The sequence below is a fragment of the Falco biarmicus genome, chromosome 2, assembly GCF_023638135.1.
Source record: "Falco biarmicus isolate bFalBia1 chromosome 2, bFalBia1.pri, whole genome shotgun sequence".
Classification (NCBI taxonomy): Eukaryota; Metazoa; Chordata; class Aves; order Falconiformes; family Falconidae; genus Falco; species Falco biarmicus.
The window spans coordinates 23,638,945-23,653,927 of NC_079289.1; the positions used below are offsets into that span (position 1 = coordinate 23,638,945).

Here is a 14,983-nt window from a genome sequence, read left to right on the forward strand (position 1 = left end):
CTGGGTGGCACAGCACTCGCTGCTTTGCTGGGGGAGGTTACACCAAAATTAATCGGTGATGTGGGTTGGAGTTGCCCTTACCTCTGCCAGGAGAGTCTATTTTGTGAAAATCTTAGGAGAAGAAGCTGCGGGGTGGGATGGGTGCCAGTGTGCTTGGAGCATGGCCAGCGTATCTCTTCCTGACCAGATGTAGTCTTGTCACCTCTGCCCTGTCCCCAGAGCTGGTGTGCGTGTCCTGTACCTGGTCCAAGAGATGTATCTGTGTGCACTATGATTATTCTGCAGACCATAAAGATTACTTTACCTCTGGCACAGAGGACTCGCTGTTGGGCTCAGTGTATTAGTGACTGCTGAGACTAGTGTCTGGCTTTTCTTTTTCTTGCAGCCATATGGGTGGAAACCTTTGGAGAGCTCAGTGCAGACTTACGCTGCGTTGGCCAGGCAGTTGGGTGGTATTTGCATCCTTCAGGGATGGGTTTTCCTGCCACTTACGTACCTGGAGCACTTGTTTCTTGTGAGACTTACAAGAGGGCTGGGCCTTTCCTTAGCTGCTGCTGCAGATATGCAGGCGTGTTGCCACCACAAGTCCTACAGGTAGTGGAGCTAAGTTAGTGGGGTACCACACTAACAATGCATAAGCTAGTAAGTAATAAGCTACTAAGCCCCTCAGGAGATTCCAGAAGTAGCTTATGAACAGTTAACCTGAAGATCTGTGCATCACACTTGGTGTGTTTTAAATCTGCCTTCTGTCTCTTCTGACACTTGGTGCACCGGTTCACCAGATGTCTTTCTCCCAACCATTTATCATTAGGCAGCAAGCTGCAGGGAGCCATGTGTGCCTCAAGGACTTGCTCTAGGAGCAGCAGCTAGGGTAACGAAAGTCACATCAGCTTTGTTTCTACCCTTCACATGGTGTACATGCTGCCTTTCTGGGCCAAGTGAGGGGATTTGCTACAGGGAAGCACCCCGGTGCAGGTGGCTGCTAACATTGTTGGACTCTTTAAACAGAGCCTGCTTTTTGTGCTGATGCCAACTATTACACGGCTAAAAACAATAGGAAGTTAAATTCTGCAGACATCTTTTAAGAAGCTGTTTCGTATCATACAGATCCCATGCCTGTATGGGATACTGAATACCGGCTCCAGTGGAACTTATCTTTTGCATCAGATAGACACTGAGTTTCCTTTAGGAAGCCCTAGGTAGAGGAAGAGGCATTAATTTTAATGAGGCCAGTTAGCCCGAAGCAATCCACCTGGCTGCAGAAACAAGTTCTGCATGATACTGCTTTTTCTTCCTCCAAATATTTGATGTAAAGCTGAAGCATCTAGTGAGGCTGTAACCGAAAGCTGACTCCAGTCTCTGGGTGTGTAAACCACAGGGTAGCAATAATAGATGTTTTTTTGCCTTTCTTTAAAGAATTTATATCTTTGTTTTAAAAATAACATCAAAACCTGAAGAAGGTGCAGGAAGAAACCATGGAAATAAGGGAAGAAAATACAGTGACAGGCATCGAACCCCTCAAAGAAAGGCTGAGAGGTGACCTGATGTCATATATAAACTTGGCCATGAAGGGATAGTGATGGTAAAGAACTAGCTAAGAAAGGATTGCCAAGGACTAATAGTTGAAAGCTGATACCATTGAAATTCCAACTGGAAATAAGTCACCACTTCTATGGCTCAATAAAGGGGCTAATGAATGAAATTTAATAACTTGTGATAGACAGAGGTCACACCAGATAATTGGTTCGTTCCTCTGGGCTTAAGTTCTGTGAATCCAAGAACTGATGTACCTTCTGCAGTTTCATAAAGCAAAAAATATGTCCTAACTAGCAGACACAGTTCCTCAACTCTGAACTAATTTGAAAGTGCAGTTTCAGAGTGTTAGTAGTTCAGAGGCATTTTTACTTCACTTTTATTTTTCATAAAGTTTTTCTGAGATCGATTATCTCTGAATTATTACTGCGTGCAATTTGGCATCTATGTGTGATTTTAAATAGATTTAAGAAAATCTTTGGGAAATAATATGGATGAAGAATCCATTAAAAAACTAATTTTTGTGAACTGAACAGTATTTTTATCCTTTGGGAAATTAAACAAATTATTTTGCTTCAGACTAGTATAAATTAGGAGTAATTAAGTTGAAGGCAACAGAGTGACATTTGTCAGATTGGATTTAAGCAAGTTTATATTGCGGTTCACCAACAAGGAATCTTGTAAAATGTACTCCTTGTGGGTTTTCTGCTTTCAGCTGTTTATTAACACTGTTTGAATTATTCATAGTGTATAAATTATATGGTAAAGTTGAATCTTTTTTTCTGTTGGTGAAAAATTTGCAGACTGCCTCTGAATGCTGGAAATGAAGTATTCTCCGCTGCTAGGTGTTTATGGGGTTCATTTTGGCTATCTGCATTTTGCTACCTGTGGGCTGGTAGCCAGTGGGTCATGTTCATTGTGTTACTGTCCCAGCTTGGCTGAGGCACTGACATATTTCAAGCAGGATGGATGTATATACACAGCGAGTGGAAGTCCCTTCAGGAAGTGATGGGGAGTAGAGTCCTCCATGTGGGTGCACGGAAGACCTGTAGGGCCAGCTCTGCCTCAGCCCCTGCACTCAGATGGTTCCTGGAATGGGCCAGGGCCTCCTGCCTGTCCTCTGTCATCTCCATCCCCAGCGAAGCCATTTTGTCCCCTCTGGAGCCCTTATCCCACAGTATTCAGCGTGTGAGTCATGGTTACACTGGAGCATGAGTCTTGCTGCCTGTCCTCTGCCCTGCAACCTGCCCATTCCTCAGTGCCTGAGCTTGTGCATGGGGGTTCCCACTGTGAGAAAGTAAAATGGAAGAGTCTCCTTGTGAATGGTCTTTTTCTTGAGTGCATGTATTCATATGCACATGTATATATTCATGTGCACACATATGTATTCATAAGGAGTAATCAGTAACCAGAATCTGGGGAGGAAAAGCCTCTGCTGCGTGGCTTTCCTCACTAATTTTCCTCCTGTGTGGAAGTGGAGAAAAAGTGTGGGAAGAGCATGCGATCATCAGTATGTACTTAGGGAATTAGTATTGCTTGGTGTGTTTGTAGTACGTTGATAAAAATGTGGTTTTAATTGTTTGGAATGTTTATACTGAAGCACCGCTCTTTGTGTTTCCCTTGCATTAGCCTCTGTCAAGCTGTTCTTAGAATAGCCTCGGACTTGGAATGTCTAAATTTAATTACTGTTAACACTAGAGATGTTTAGTCCTATTTGAGGGAGGAAAACCCCAGAAACTTCCAGGAGCAGAGGTAGCTTGTAAAGATAGCAGCATTGAGAAGTTTGTTAGCTGGTTTGTAGTAATTAAGCTTATTTCCATAGCAACATTATCAGTTCGGCTCCAGAATTTAGAGATTTTTGTGTGCTCAGTAATTAAAACTAATATCCTAATTTTAGCAGAGGTATTACAAGACTCTTGCCAAATACAAATGTAACTAAGCACACTGATTGGAGAATGAAATAATGTTCTATATTCCTTGATTTCTCCTTCTTGGATCACTTCAGATTGTTGAACTAGCTAAAAACAAATCACTGCAGTCTGCTTTCTCAGTACATAGACTGGGTTTACCATTTGGGAGAATAGATGCATATGTGTGTGTGTATATACGTATATATAATTTACTTATTTGTAAATATAAAAACTTGCCTATCTGTTCAGCCTTTGGCAAAATGCAAAGGCAGAACCAAACTACAGCAATTCAGAATACCCATATAGTCCTCATCTAAATTGTTCCCATTTAACACAGTGATGGGCTTTCTCTCTCTTGAGGGATTTTCATGTGGTACTGCTGAGCCAAGGAAGGGAGGGTGTCCTGCTTGCTTGCTTGCAGCAAGCCATGGGGTGGTGTGGTTGGGATCTGCAGGGGAGGGAGTCCCCCATCGCATCTTGGCTTCACTGCCCACTTGCACTTGGTTCCCTGGGACTACCCATTAACCTCCCCAGAGGCCAACCTGCCTTTTGCAGGAGCCATTTTTCTGAGCTTCGCCATGAATAAGCAGATGCACAGCAAACAGGGAGAGTTTTGGCAGCACGCAGGGGGATGTTTGTGAGCCCCACAGAAGTCCCCAAATTCTGGCAGGTAGCACCCAGGGGTTGGAGAGGAAGGGTGTCTGCCCCTTAGCTCCCCACTGCCATTTCTGTAGAGCTGAGGACCATGATCTTTTCCAGGGCAGACCCAACAGCCACCCTTTAAAGAACAAAACAGAAGAACTACAGGAAAGCTGTGGCATCAGCCTGCGATATTTCCACTGAGTTCAGTGCAATGGCTTCGGTTTATACCATTTAGCCCCATATGACCAGACTCTACCTATTTCTTATAACCAGCCTGGCAGGATATAGACTATTTCATAAACATATATGTGTTTGCATTTCAAATTAAACCACTGAGTTTTCTCACTGGTGTTGTCTGTGAAAAGAGTTATGAAAAAACAAGCAGCTGCAGTAGGAGAACTTGGATTTGTGTCCTCCATCCCCTAATCCATCTCGGTTCCCTCAGCACGCTGTGTTTGATCTGCATTCCCAGCCTGCTGGGCAAATGTCAGCCCAGGCTGTGGCTGACCTGAGTTAGGTGTGCAGGGACCACCAGCAGGCTGTTACCTCCCAGGACAGGCGAAATACACCTCCCCATCTTCTGTACCGAGCCTCTGATTTTCACAAAACCTGTCAGGACTTCCAGCTTTGGGACCTCTGTCTTCCCTGTCCCCTGCTGTCAGATTTGCTTAAAACGGGCCAACAGGTTCAAAGGTTACTAAGGAAGGATTGACAAATGCTTATACAGTGTGATCATTTAAGCTTCAATTTCCTTAGAAGCCAGGCTAAAAAGTCTGCACTGTGTTGACAATAAATCCCTGCATCTAGGCAGAGTTCATAAGCACCTGTTAGATCATCTGCCTACTGGGTCAACAGGGTTTGTTTTTTTTCTTTTAAAGATTTTTTTTTCTCTATATTCAATTTCTTTTTTTCAGTTCATTTTTTAAAATAAGGTTAATGTTGGAAATAGAACACTTTTGAGTGGCACAGTAGGTTCAGCATACGCAGTGGGTATATAGTGGAAAATAGCATCAGAAGACTTGTTCCTGTTGCTAATGAGTTCTGAAGGTAAGAGAACAGTTAATGTATTCATAACAGACTTATACTCAAAGATTTGTAAATAATTTATGGCTTTCCATGAGTGGGAAGCCAACCACCATAAAGCTTGGACCCAAATAGAAAATAATTTTGTAGCAGCAAAGGACTTTGGATTTTGCAGATGCAGCAATTCAGCTGTAATCCCCCTGGCAGGGAAAAAAATTATGTAGTAGACTTACCACCGAATATCTGGGGACTTATAATTTAGTCTTTGTGGCCTCCTGGGGTTCTATCACAATTTGGCATCTACTTCCCCCTAAGGAAAATGAAACTACTTGCAGTATGACCAGTATTTTTCTAACTTGTGTTTATCTGCAAAAATTCTATTATAAATCTAAATTAAAGACAGCGGAGAAATACACTGTTGGCCTGTGAACCCTCTGTTGGTGATGAATTTGTGTGTAAATTGGCAGATAGTAACTATTCTTAGGAAATACTAGAGAAACAGGCAGACATACTTTGCATGTGAATCATGGTGGCCTTTGGGAGTCTGGAACACTGATTTCTTTTACCATGGATTTAAATGGCTGAACTACTGTTTAAGTATGAAAAATCCTGTGCAAATGCTTTTTTTGTAAGATCTCAAGTAAAAAGCACAATAACTGCTCAGCAACAGGGAACGGCAAAGGGGCCAGCTTATAGACTGGATCCAGAAGAATTACCTTTGCTCCCAGTTGAGCTGTTTTTATAAAGGTAAATTAAGTGTGAGTGGTGCACTGATGCACTTGATGCACCAAGACCTATTCCAAAGTCTGGGTAGTGACAATAGCCTTTCTAGTTACAATGCAGCAGCACTGCTTATGCTCCACGAGAATAAAATGACTGGAATCTTTGTCATTTGCTTTGACTCAAACTGAACAATTTTAGCTCGAAGAAGGCAAGTGGACAGAGGAAGGTCACAGCAGTGAGAGGCAGGAAGTGCTGGTTGCCTTTTCCATCATCAGTAAGCTTCTGTGAGGACACAACAGCTGTTCAATCAATTTAACCAAACTGTCTTCAGCTGGAGAAATTTTCCTTCCTGCTCAGAGCTGTGCTTTTGAAGGTTTGAAGCCCCTTGCTGACAGCCAAGCTATCACCTCTTTCTTTAAAACTCATTTTGGGCTTTTGGAGATACGTATTACTGAATACTGTATCTACAGCTCCTGTGAAAGTAGAGAATGTTACTCAAACTTTAATGCAAGAGTTTTTTCCTTACTTTCATTATTGTTCTAAACTTCAGTAAGCAATAGAGGGGCCTTTTATTTTTTTTTATTCCTTTGGGTTTTTTATTATTTTAATTATTTTTATTATAATTCTTTGGGTTTTGATGACATTGGTTAATAGTTGGAGGTACATTTTCATGAGGTGTGCTTCGATGTCTCTTGGCTCCATGAAGGGGGTCAGTACAGGGGACACTGAGATTTCTTTCCACTGACTTCAAATTGATAAGGCCATTATTTATGGGGGCATGGTAGAACAAGCAAATTAAACCTATGGATTTGCTTGGTGCTGTCTTCAGTGAAAACTTGAGATGTGTTTATCATGTTTATCATAAGCATAATTTACAACCCTCAATTTCAAAAAGACTTTATGAACCATTTATGGGCATTTTCTAATTCACAGTAAACACATAACTGCTCTTTTAAAAATTCTGCTTTCCTAGGAGACTGTATGCAAAGAGCTTTTTTTCAAGTGCTGGTGCCCCTAGCAGCAATATGTAACTTGCTGAAATGAAAGAACAGTTGAAAATACACATATATTTATAGTTTCAGCTATTACAAAAGAAGTGGGTCAAAATGTGCTTTTACCCATGAAACAGTACTCTTTTGCCTTCATGATTAAGATAAATCACCTTGGCTATCTGACTGTGGTAACTATGTATTAGGACTGACATTTAGGTACAAACTGGTGGGATTTTGGTCTGCTGCACACAGATGAGGTGGCCCTAACGCACAGGCATGTCTTTGACTTCTCTTCATGTGATTCTTACACCTCATGCCTGAAAAAGAGAATTGTGGAAGGGTTTTTAAAGCCTGCAGTATGTTGTGAGGTTTATTGCAAGAAGCAGAGAACTGGAAAGTCAAAGAAGTGTCCTATCATATTTTGTCTGAGAAAGGGATTTGTGTGGCCTTGTGCTGCAAAAGATAGGACAAGTGGAGTAGTGTTTCTGACTTAATGGATAATGAATAGTAGTAAATATTAAAAAGATGAAACAGCAGTGTATGGTGTCTTTGTTTTAGCCCCCTCTATAAACCTTTTTCCTTTAAACTTTATATGTAGGACATATTTTATAGTGCAAAATTAAACAAGGTCTGCCTCCAAGAAAGCTTCCTATTAACTGGTGGAGAATGAGGGGATCACTTTTGCTAAACATGTTTAGGAGACCTTTTTCCCATTTTCTCTGCACTGTGATCCAGTGGACTGAGGAGTTTACGTCTTCTGTTGGATGGGAAGGTGAAGCATTAGGGATAGTAAATGTATCTAGCCTGAAAGTAAGGAACTACTGGGAACTGTGAAAGAAGCATTTCCCTGATGAGGACAGGCTGAGAGAGCTGGGCCTGTTTTAGGTTGGAGAAGACTGAGAGGGGACCTTATCAATGTCTGCCAATACCTTGAGGGTGAGTGTCAGGAGGATGGGGCCAGGCTCTTCTCAGTGGTGCCCAGTGACAGCACAAGGGGCAACGTGCACAAACTGCAACACGGGAAGTTGCATCTGAGTATGAGGAAGAGCTTCGTTGCTTTAAAGGTGACGGAGCACTGGAACAGGCTGCGCAGAGAGGAGTCTCCTTTTCTCCTCTGGCGACACTCAAATCTTGTCTTGACGTGACTCTGCAAGCTGCTTTTAGGAGAACCTGCTTTAGCAGAACCTGCTTTAGCAGGGGATTGGATCAGATGATCTCCAGAGGTCCCTTCCAACTCAATCATTCTGTGAATTCCTTTGGTGATGTAATGGAAGACTAGTGGTTGGCATTACCTTCTGGTGCCAGGAACAGGATGGGCAACAACCCCTTGATTGGAGTTCAAGGTGAAGAGCAGGCTGCATTAGGGAGGCTGTCACCTGGAAAGGGAAGCTGCCCATGAGGCCCTGAAACTGGGGCAAACCTACACTGTTAGCCATGGATGTATGTGAAAACTTTGCTCTGGGTTTGTTTGGGTTTTGTTTTTTTGGGTTTTTTTTCCCAAAAAATTCTTGGGTAAATATTGTCATTTTGAAAGACTGTCTTGCATTACTGCAAGGGAACATACCACTGGACAGGACCAAGTCTGCTCACATGTAACCATGCAGTAAGCAGAAGGGTTTGCAGGCATCTGTTTCTGTCTTAGAAGAGATTAGATGCATCAACAGTGTGTGTTGGTTGAATGGCTCTTACAAAGGGAATGAAAGGAAACTCATTGGGATCTGCTGGAAGAGTGACAGCAGGAAACCTTGATACCTGCTAAAGATAGGGATGTGGTCTTATAGGGAGCATTTAAATGTCATAGCACGTGGGAGCTGTGTTATGGCTTGAATACTGTCCTTCTGATCACCCAGATTAAGCACCCGAATGAAGGGTGTGTTGTTGCTTATTGTTGAGAATTTACCTGATCCTCTTTATGTTTCTTTTGGTTTATAATATCTCCTATACAACACTACCTGGCAGCTCTTTCATAGCAGTTTATTGCTATATCATTGACCCATTGTCCATGACAAAGTGAAGGGGAGTTAAATTGCCATGTTGGTTCAGTGCTTTTTATCCTGTGTGGTATCTGAATGCTTGACATGACCATGACTTCATACACCACTGAAATACGAACACTGAGCAAATGTGTAATGATGTGCAGGTGCAGTTGGTAGGGTTGAGACTGCAAGTGAAAAACACCTTGTGAGTTTGAAATACCTTTAGCTAAGCAGTATGTCAATAACTCTGTTAGCATTTGTTTATGGAAGGAGAGCAACTCACAGCACTTCTGAAAAAACTAAGGAAAGCATTTTCAGACCAAAATAAATGAACGTACAAGATGGCTGTTCAGATAACAGCTTGACTGGTTTAATTTAAAAAGTATTACACAACAGAATAGTGGACTAACCTGGGAGAGATAGACTAGAGGACAAGGAGGTTTGTCTTCAGGTTATTAGAAAATTGTTTGTTCAATATTGGAAACAAATGTTACAGGTAAAACTTTGGTCATTGCTATGGTTATTACCTCAGAGCAATTACACTGGTATTTATAAAGTAAGTCATGGAGATGGGAAGAAAAATCTACTGCTCAGGTATACTTAAATAAGTTCTGCATTGCTGTGAAATAGTTTTGTTACACTTTTATAAAAGGCAGCAGTGTTAGTAATATTAGTGAAATCATTTAGAGGAATTAAGGGCTGACAAGCTAATACTGATCCTCTAATTATTAAATAAATTAGCATGAAGGAAATAAATGATGCATTCCTGGATTTACAACTGAAGGCTATTCTATTAGAATGATAATGTCTTGAACTGTATAGTTTCTGAATAATCAGGTGTGATCTTTTTTTGGCGCTGACAGTAAGAAAGATACATACATAGAAATGAAAACACATATTTAAGGAAGTATACTATATGGAAGTAATTTTCTTTTATTTTGCCAGGCCTATGGAGTTGGTCATGGGCTTTGTAAATTGGTTTTTCTCTCTGCTTGCATTAATTGCACAGCTGGAACTTATCCCTGTTGATAGAAGCTTGCTCTTTGTTTCAATAAATATATTTACTTTCAAATAATATATGAAGACAAGTGCATTTATGGAAGTTTTAAGAAGTTTGCCTTTTCAGACTCACATCACAATATTGTTTGGATTAATAGTGTACCTGTATTCCAGAATTCCCATATTTTCCAATAAAAATACATGAAATCGTGTTGACCATGCAGGGTGCAAGAGTATTCTGTGAAACCATATTTCAGAATTTCAGAAGAAATTATAGAGGTGATAATTTACATTTTTTTCCAGTTTGCCATTTTGTCTACTGACTTTTTTGTCTGTTTTGTTAGGTAGATGGGTTTTGTACGGGCTGACTCTGGTAAGAGAAGGGATGTGCGCAGGGAGGCAGAGCAACAAGTTGGCTTTGGTAGCCAGACCATGAAAGTTTCATAAATTTCAGATGTTTTCAGGCTTCAACCATGTGCTAAAAGAGGGAGGGGAAATGAAAATAGATGAATGTTATCAGACTTGCCATTAGGTTCAGAGGACTCATATTGAATTAATTTGAAGCCTGGGCACTGATCAGTCCTCGGTTTGGATGACTGGCACTGTCTTATAAATAGCAGTAAAAACTGCTGAGCATATTGTCTAACCTTTCCTTGTAATGGCAGCATCAATCACTCCATGATTAACGTGCTCTCAGGCACTTTTTTCATCTTCTGCTATAGTATCTCTTCCAGTAAAAGAATGGATTAACAGCCGAGCACTCGAGGAAAAGAAAGGAGTCTTCTCTGAAGCAGACTGTATGAAAGTCCATAGAAAAGCATAATTTATCTCGTGTCACTTGGAATAATGAAGCACAGAGATATACCCTCCTCATCCTGCAGAATCAATAGTTTTTTAAATATAAATGGAAATACATAACTGAGAAAGAGGATCATTTGTCCATTGAATACCTGTAACCAAATTATATAGTAACTTTGATTTATAAATGCATTTTTTTCTGGATGGGGAGAGATCAGCCTAATACATTACACGTTTCTCATTTTCACAGCCAAAATCTCATTCTTCCAGGACATCAGTCAGACGCTTGCCTCCTCTCACCGATGTCTAGAGTATGCATAGTTATCTAGGAAGATTCAGGAAGAGTATGTAGCAAAGGATTCCAACTGCCAATAATAAGATAAAGCAGAGAGAGAAAAATCTTTACCTGCATGATAAAGTAACTTTCTGTTTGTTAAGTTTTCAGAACACGCTCTTGAATTATTTAATTTACATCACTGCTTGTAATCTAAATAAGTAAAGGGTAGCGTACACAATACATAGCAGGTAGGAAGTGGGGTTTTTACTATACTCTGAGAATATTTTATTAATCTAACATTGGTTGTTCTCAGTATTGTCATAGGAGAGGTTATGCAGTATATTCCCTGGCCACTAAAATTTCCAAACTATGTGCAGATCTCTCATCAAAGCAATTCTGAGAAATAGGAAAATGTTATTTATTTACACTCTCTGTAGCATACAGCACTTCAGCTGGCAACAGATCACTATCCCAAAGATTGCACCCTTTAGTGTTTTGGAGTCACTAACCCACTGAGCTGAAAACTTAGTTTTCTTTGACTTTTAAGACTGAGAACTTCATCCTGCGATATAAAGTGCTGCATCCACGTTTGATAGTTGTTCACAGTTTTCATAGCACTGCACAGGCCCAAAGCTTGTGCTGAATTGCAAGCAGCAACTTGCGCAATAAAATTAATAGAAATCTTTGGTAAGGTAGTTCAAATGAAATATTGACTGGTGCTTGTGTGAAAAAACCTGAACTGACATTTTAATAAATACTCTGTAATTCAAAGAATTTCTTTATTAACCTAGAGTCAATTGTTATTTTTTTCCCATTTTGATATCTTTTTAAGGATTCTGATGAACAGAGAGCAAAAGCCTTCCCCAAGGATCATTTTCAGCAGAAACCAAATAGTAAGTAATGGAGTAGGCATGCAAGGTAAACCTTGCAGACAGCAACTTGATTCCACATAGTGTAATAGGTGGCTCCAGAAATTACACTCACTTGTAACTGTGAAGTAGCACGTGATACCCAGTTTATGTACAGTTCCATGCTCTGTTCTTGGACATGCACTGGTGGGCCAGTAGCCTGTGTTTCACAGCTAGCTTTCTGTGTTCTCTACTCTTTGGCAGATGTATAAACTGAACAAGACATCACAAAATGAAAATGTTTTCTAAACAGCTGACCTAAGTGTTCTTATTCCTCTTAAATCAGCCTGGTTTTAGATGCTTTGTATTGGTCATTTTATGAGAAACAAGCCGCCGTATTGACTCTGAAACTAGGTGCCTGTTATAAACCAATTTCTAATCCTATCTCTAATCTCCTGCCAGGGAAGCCTAATCTTTCTGGAAGTCCACATGCTGAATCTTAGTGGTGAATAAGGGATTTCTGGGAATGTTAGGGGAAGAGACTTGAGTAAAGTTGTGAAAGTTCACCTAATTTCATAGTCAGAAAGTCTCAGTTTTGTGGTCTTTGATCTGCTTCTGAAAGAGGTGGACTAGACATTCCACGTGAGCGTTGCTTCACCTGTCTTGGGAGTTCCTTTGAGCTGTAAATGCTTTGTGGGAAATAATAGGTCACTTGCAGAGATGTACAATAGACTTATCACCTAAAATGCAGAAGGGAAATGATTAATTAAGAGTTTTTTGAAACTTGACTGTAAAGGTTTGTCCTACTTTGTGACTTGACATTTTATGCAAATTATTTAGAACACTTGTGTATTAATTAGAAGACATATATTATCATATTTATTATCTCCCTAACAATATATGTTCTGAGCAACGTGAAAAGGGTGATAACTTGGCAAATTGGCTGTGTACTAGAAGTTGGCAAGGTCACCAGGGAATTTCAGAGTTGTCAGTAGGTGTTGGAAGTGTTCAGGTTCTTATGGGAAAGGGATATCATTGATAATATATACCAAAACTCCTGGTATGGGTGAGAAGGACATGGCAGGTATGAAGCCTATTCCCTGACCGGAGTAAGAGTTGTAGTTTACTGGGGTGCATTTTGTCTTCTCACTTTTCCTGCCTGGCTACTGGTTTTCAGCCATTATCTGGTATGGAGGAAGGTAAAGAGATGATGCCTGATCAGTGTAAAGGACTGAAGGCAGTGGGTTGATTAGCATTGATAATATGCAGCTGTGGCCTTGCCTCGAAGGCAGTGGGTTGATTGACATGGATGATGTGCAGCTGCAGCTCGTTCCTGCTAAGTGGTTAAATAGCACTGAGGTTTATGGGATAGGTGGTTGGATGGAGAATGGGTAGTGTCTGTTCTCTGGAGGAAGGAGAAACAGTATGGGCAGTAGAATCTGACTGATGGTAAAAGCCTTGTTGCAACCTACTAGCTTGTTTGTGCTGTAACGATTGGTCCTGGTGTGAGGCCAACTGAGTTGTACTCTGACTACAACTGGTGCCCAATGTAGCTGAGACAAGCGGGAGAACCTGGGATCCATAGCAGACACTGTGAGAGGTGAGCTGTTGGCAACTAATCAATATGGCTGTATTGCAATATTTGTTGTGTATCTTAACTCAGATTGCAACACATCAGCAACAACAACCAGTGTCTGTTATCTCCTTTGAGCTCAGCTGCTTGTACAGAATTTTTGTTTCAGGGTGGGTATTAATACATACAGCAGAGCTGTTTAGTATAGCTTGATGCAACATAATCCTTGTATCCTGTTTGGGATATACTCCAGATGGGTGGACAACTACAAAGGTGAAAAACTGGCAGGTTTGTTGGGCCCACGGACTGGTAATTAATGGGTTGCACTCTACCTGCAGGCTAGTTATGAGCAGAATTCCCTAGGGGTCTGTGTGGGGACATATCCTGTTCAATACTTTTATCAGTGACCTGGATGAGGAGACATGATGTCTCCCCATCAACTCAAGTGATGACATAAAACTGGGGGGAACCAGGGGATATGCTAGAGGTCAGGGTTGTCATCCAGAGTGATCTGGGCAGACTGGAGGAATGAGTCAACAGGAACACAATGAAATTAAATGAGGACAAATGCAAACTCCAGTGCTGGTGATGGACTAGCCCTCTGCATCAGGTCTGGTGGGCAGTGAGTTGTGTATGAGCCAGCAGTGTGCCCTGGCAGGAAAGATGGGCAACAGCATCCTGGGATTTACTAGGAGAAGCAAAACCACTAGATGAAGGGAAGGGATTATCTTCTCTACTTGGCATTTGTTAGACAGCATCTAGTTACACTGCGTCTCCTTTTGGGCATCCCAATACAGCAAAGACAGCAATAGATTTTCTGGTGTTTGAGGGAGTTCATCAGAGGCCTCTGAGATGGTGAAGGCTAGGGCATTTCCCATGTGAGGAGAGGCTGATGGAACTGAATTTGTTCATCTTGGAGCACAGACAGCTTTGTGGGGGGACCTGACAGCAGCTCTCAGTGCCTACAGGATTGTTGAGGAGACAGAGCTGGGCACTTCATGGTGGCCCATGGCAAGTGGACAAGAGACAGCAGGCATGAAATGAAGCAAGAGGTTCAAACTGGATATAAGGAGAACAGGAGACTGTCCCATGAGGACAGTAAAGTTTGTGCAGTTTCTCTGTCCTTGGACGTTTTCAGGACAAAACTCTGAGGAACCTGGTCCTGAATAACAGTGTTGATTCTGGACTAGAGACTTCCTGAGGTCCCCTCCAGCCTGAAAGGGTCAATGATTCTATGACAATGGACCTTTAAATAAGCCAAAAATATGCTGAAGTTAGGATCCTTGCAGAAAAGGGAAGGAGGAAATGCTTGCTTATGTCTGCAAGAAAGCAAGATATTTTTTATGCCTGCCATATTTTATTTTTTTTTTAAATTCAAATTATAGATGAGGTTTTGCCCATTTGGGAGATGATTGCTTTCCACTTTTGATAATTACTTTATATACCAATTCTTCCAATCATTAGACATAAATTGCAGTACTTCACAAACAGAAGATCTGATTTATTGTCTGACCTGACTAGTAATGAAGCATTTTGACAGTATCTGGGCTAATTCCCTGCTGTGTAAGCATATGTAACTTCTTTGAAGTGAATGGTACTACGTGCAATTGTGCTAGTGGCGAGTTTGGCCCGTTTTTTACAAAAATACAACAAATAGGTTTTGTGCTCGTAAATTATTTAAATGTTCAG

At 41.1% G+C, this 14,983-nt stretch overlaps 1 protein-coding gene across 1 annotated transcript in view; it reads left to right on the top strand.

Moving 5' to 3' along the window:
* The window catches only part of MTUS2 (microtubule associated scaffold protein 2), a 319,840-nt gene that overhangs the window by 51,820 nt on the left and 253,037 nt on the right, over positions 1-14,983 (top strand). The window lies entirely within an intron of this gene.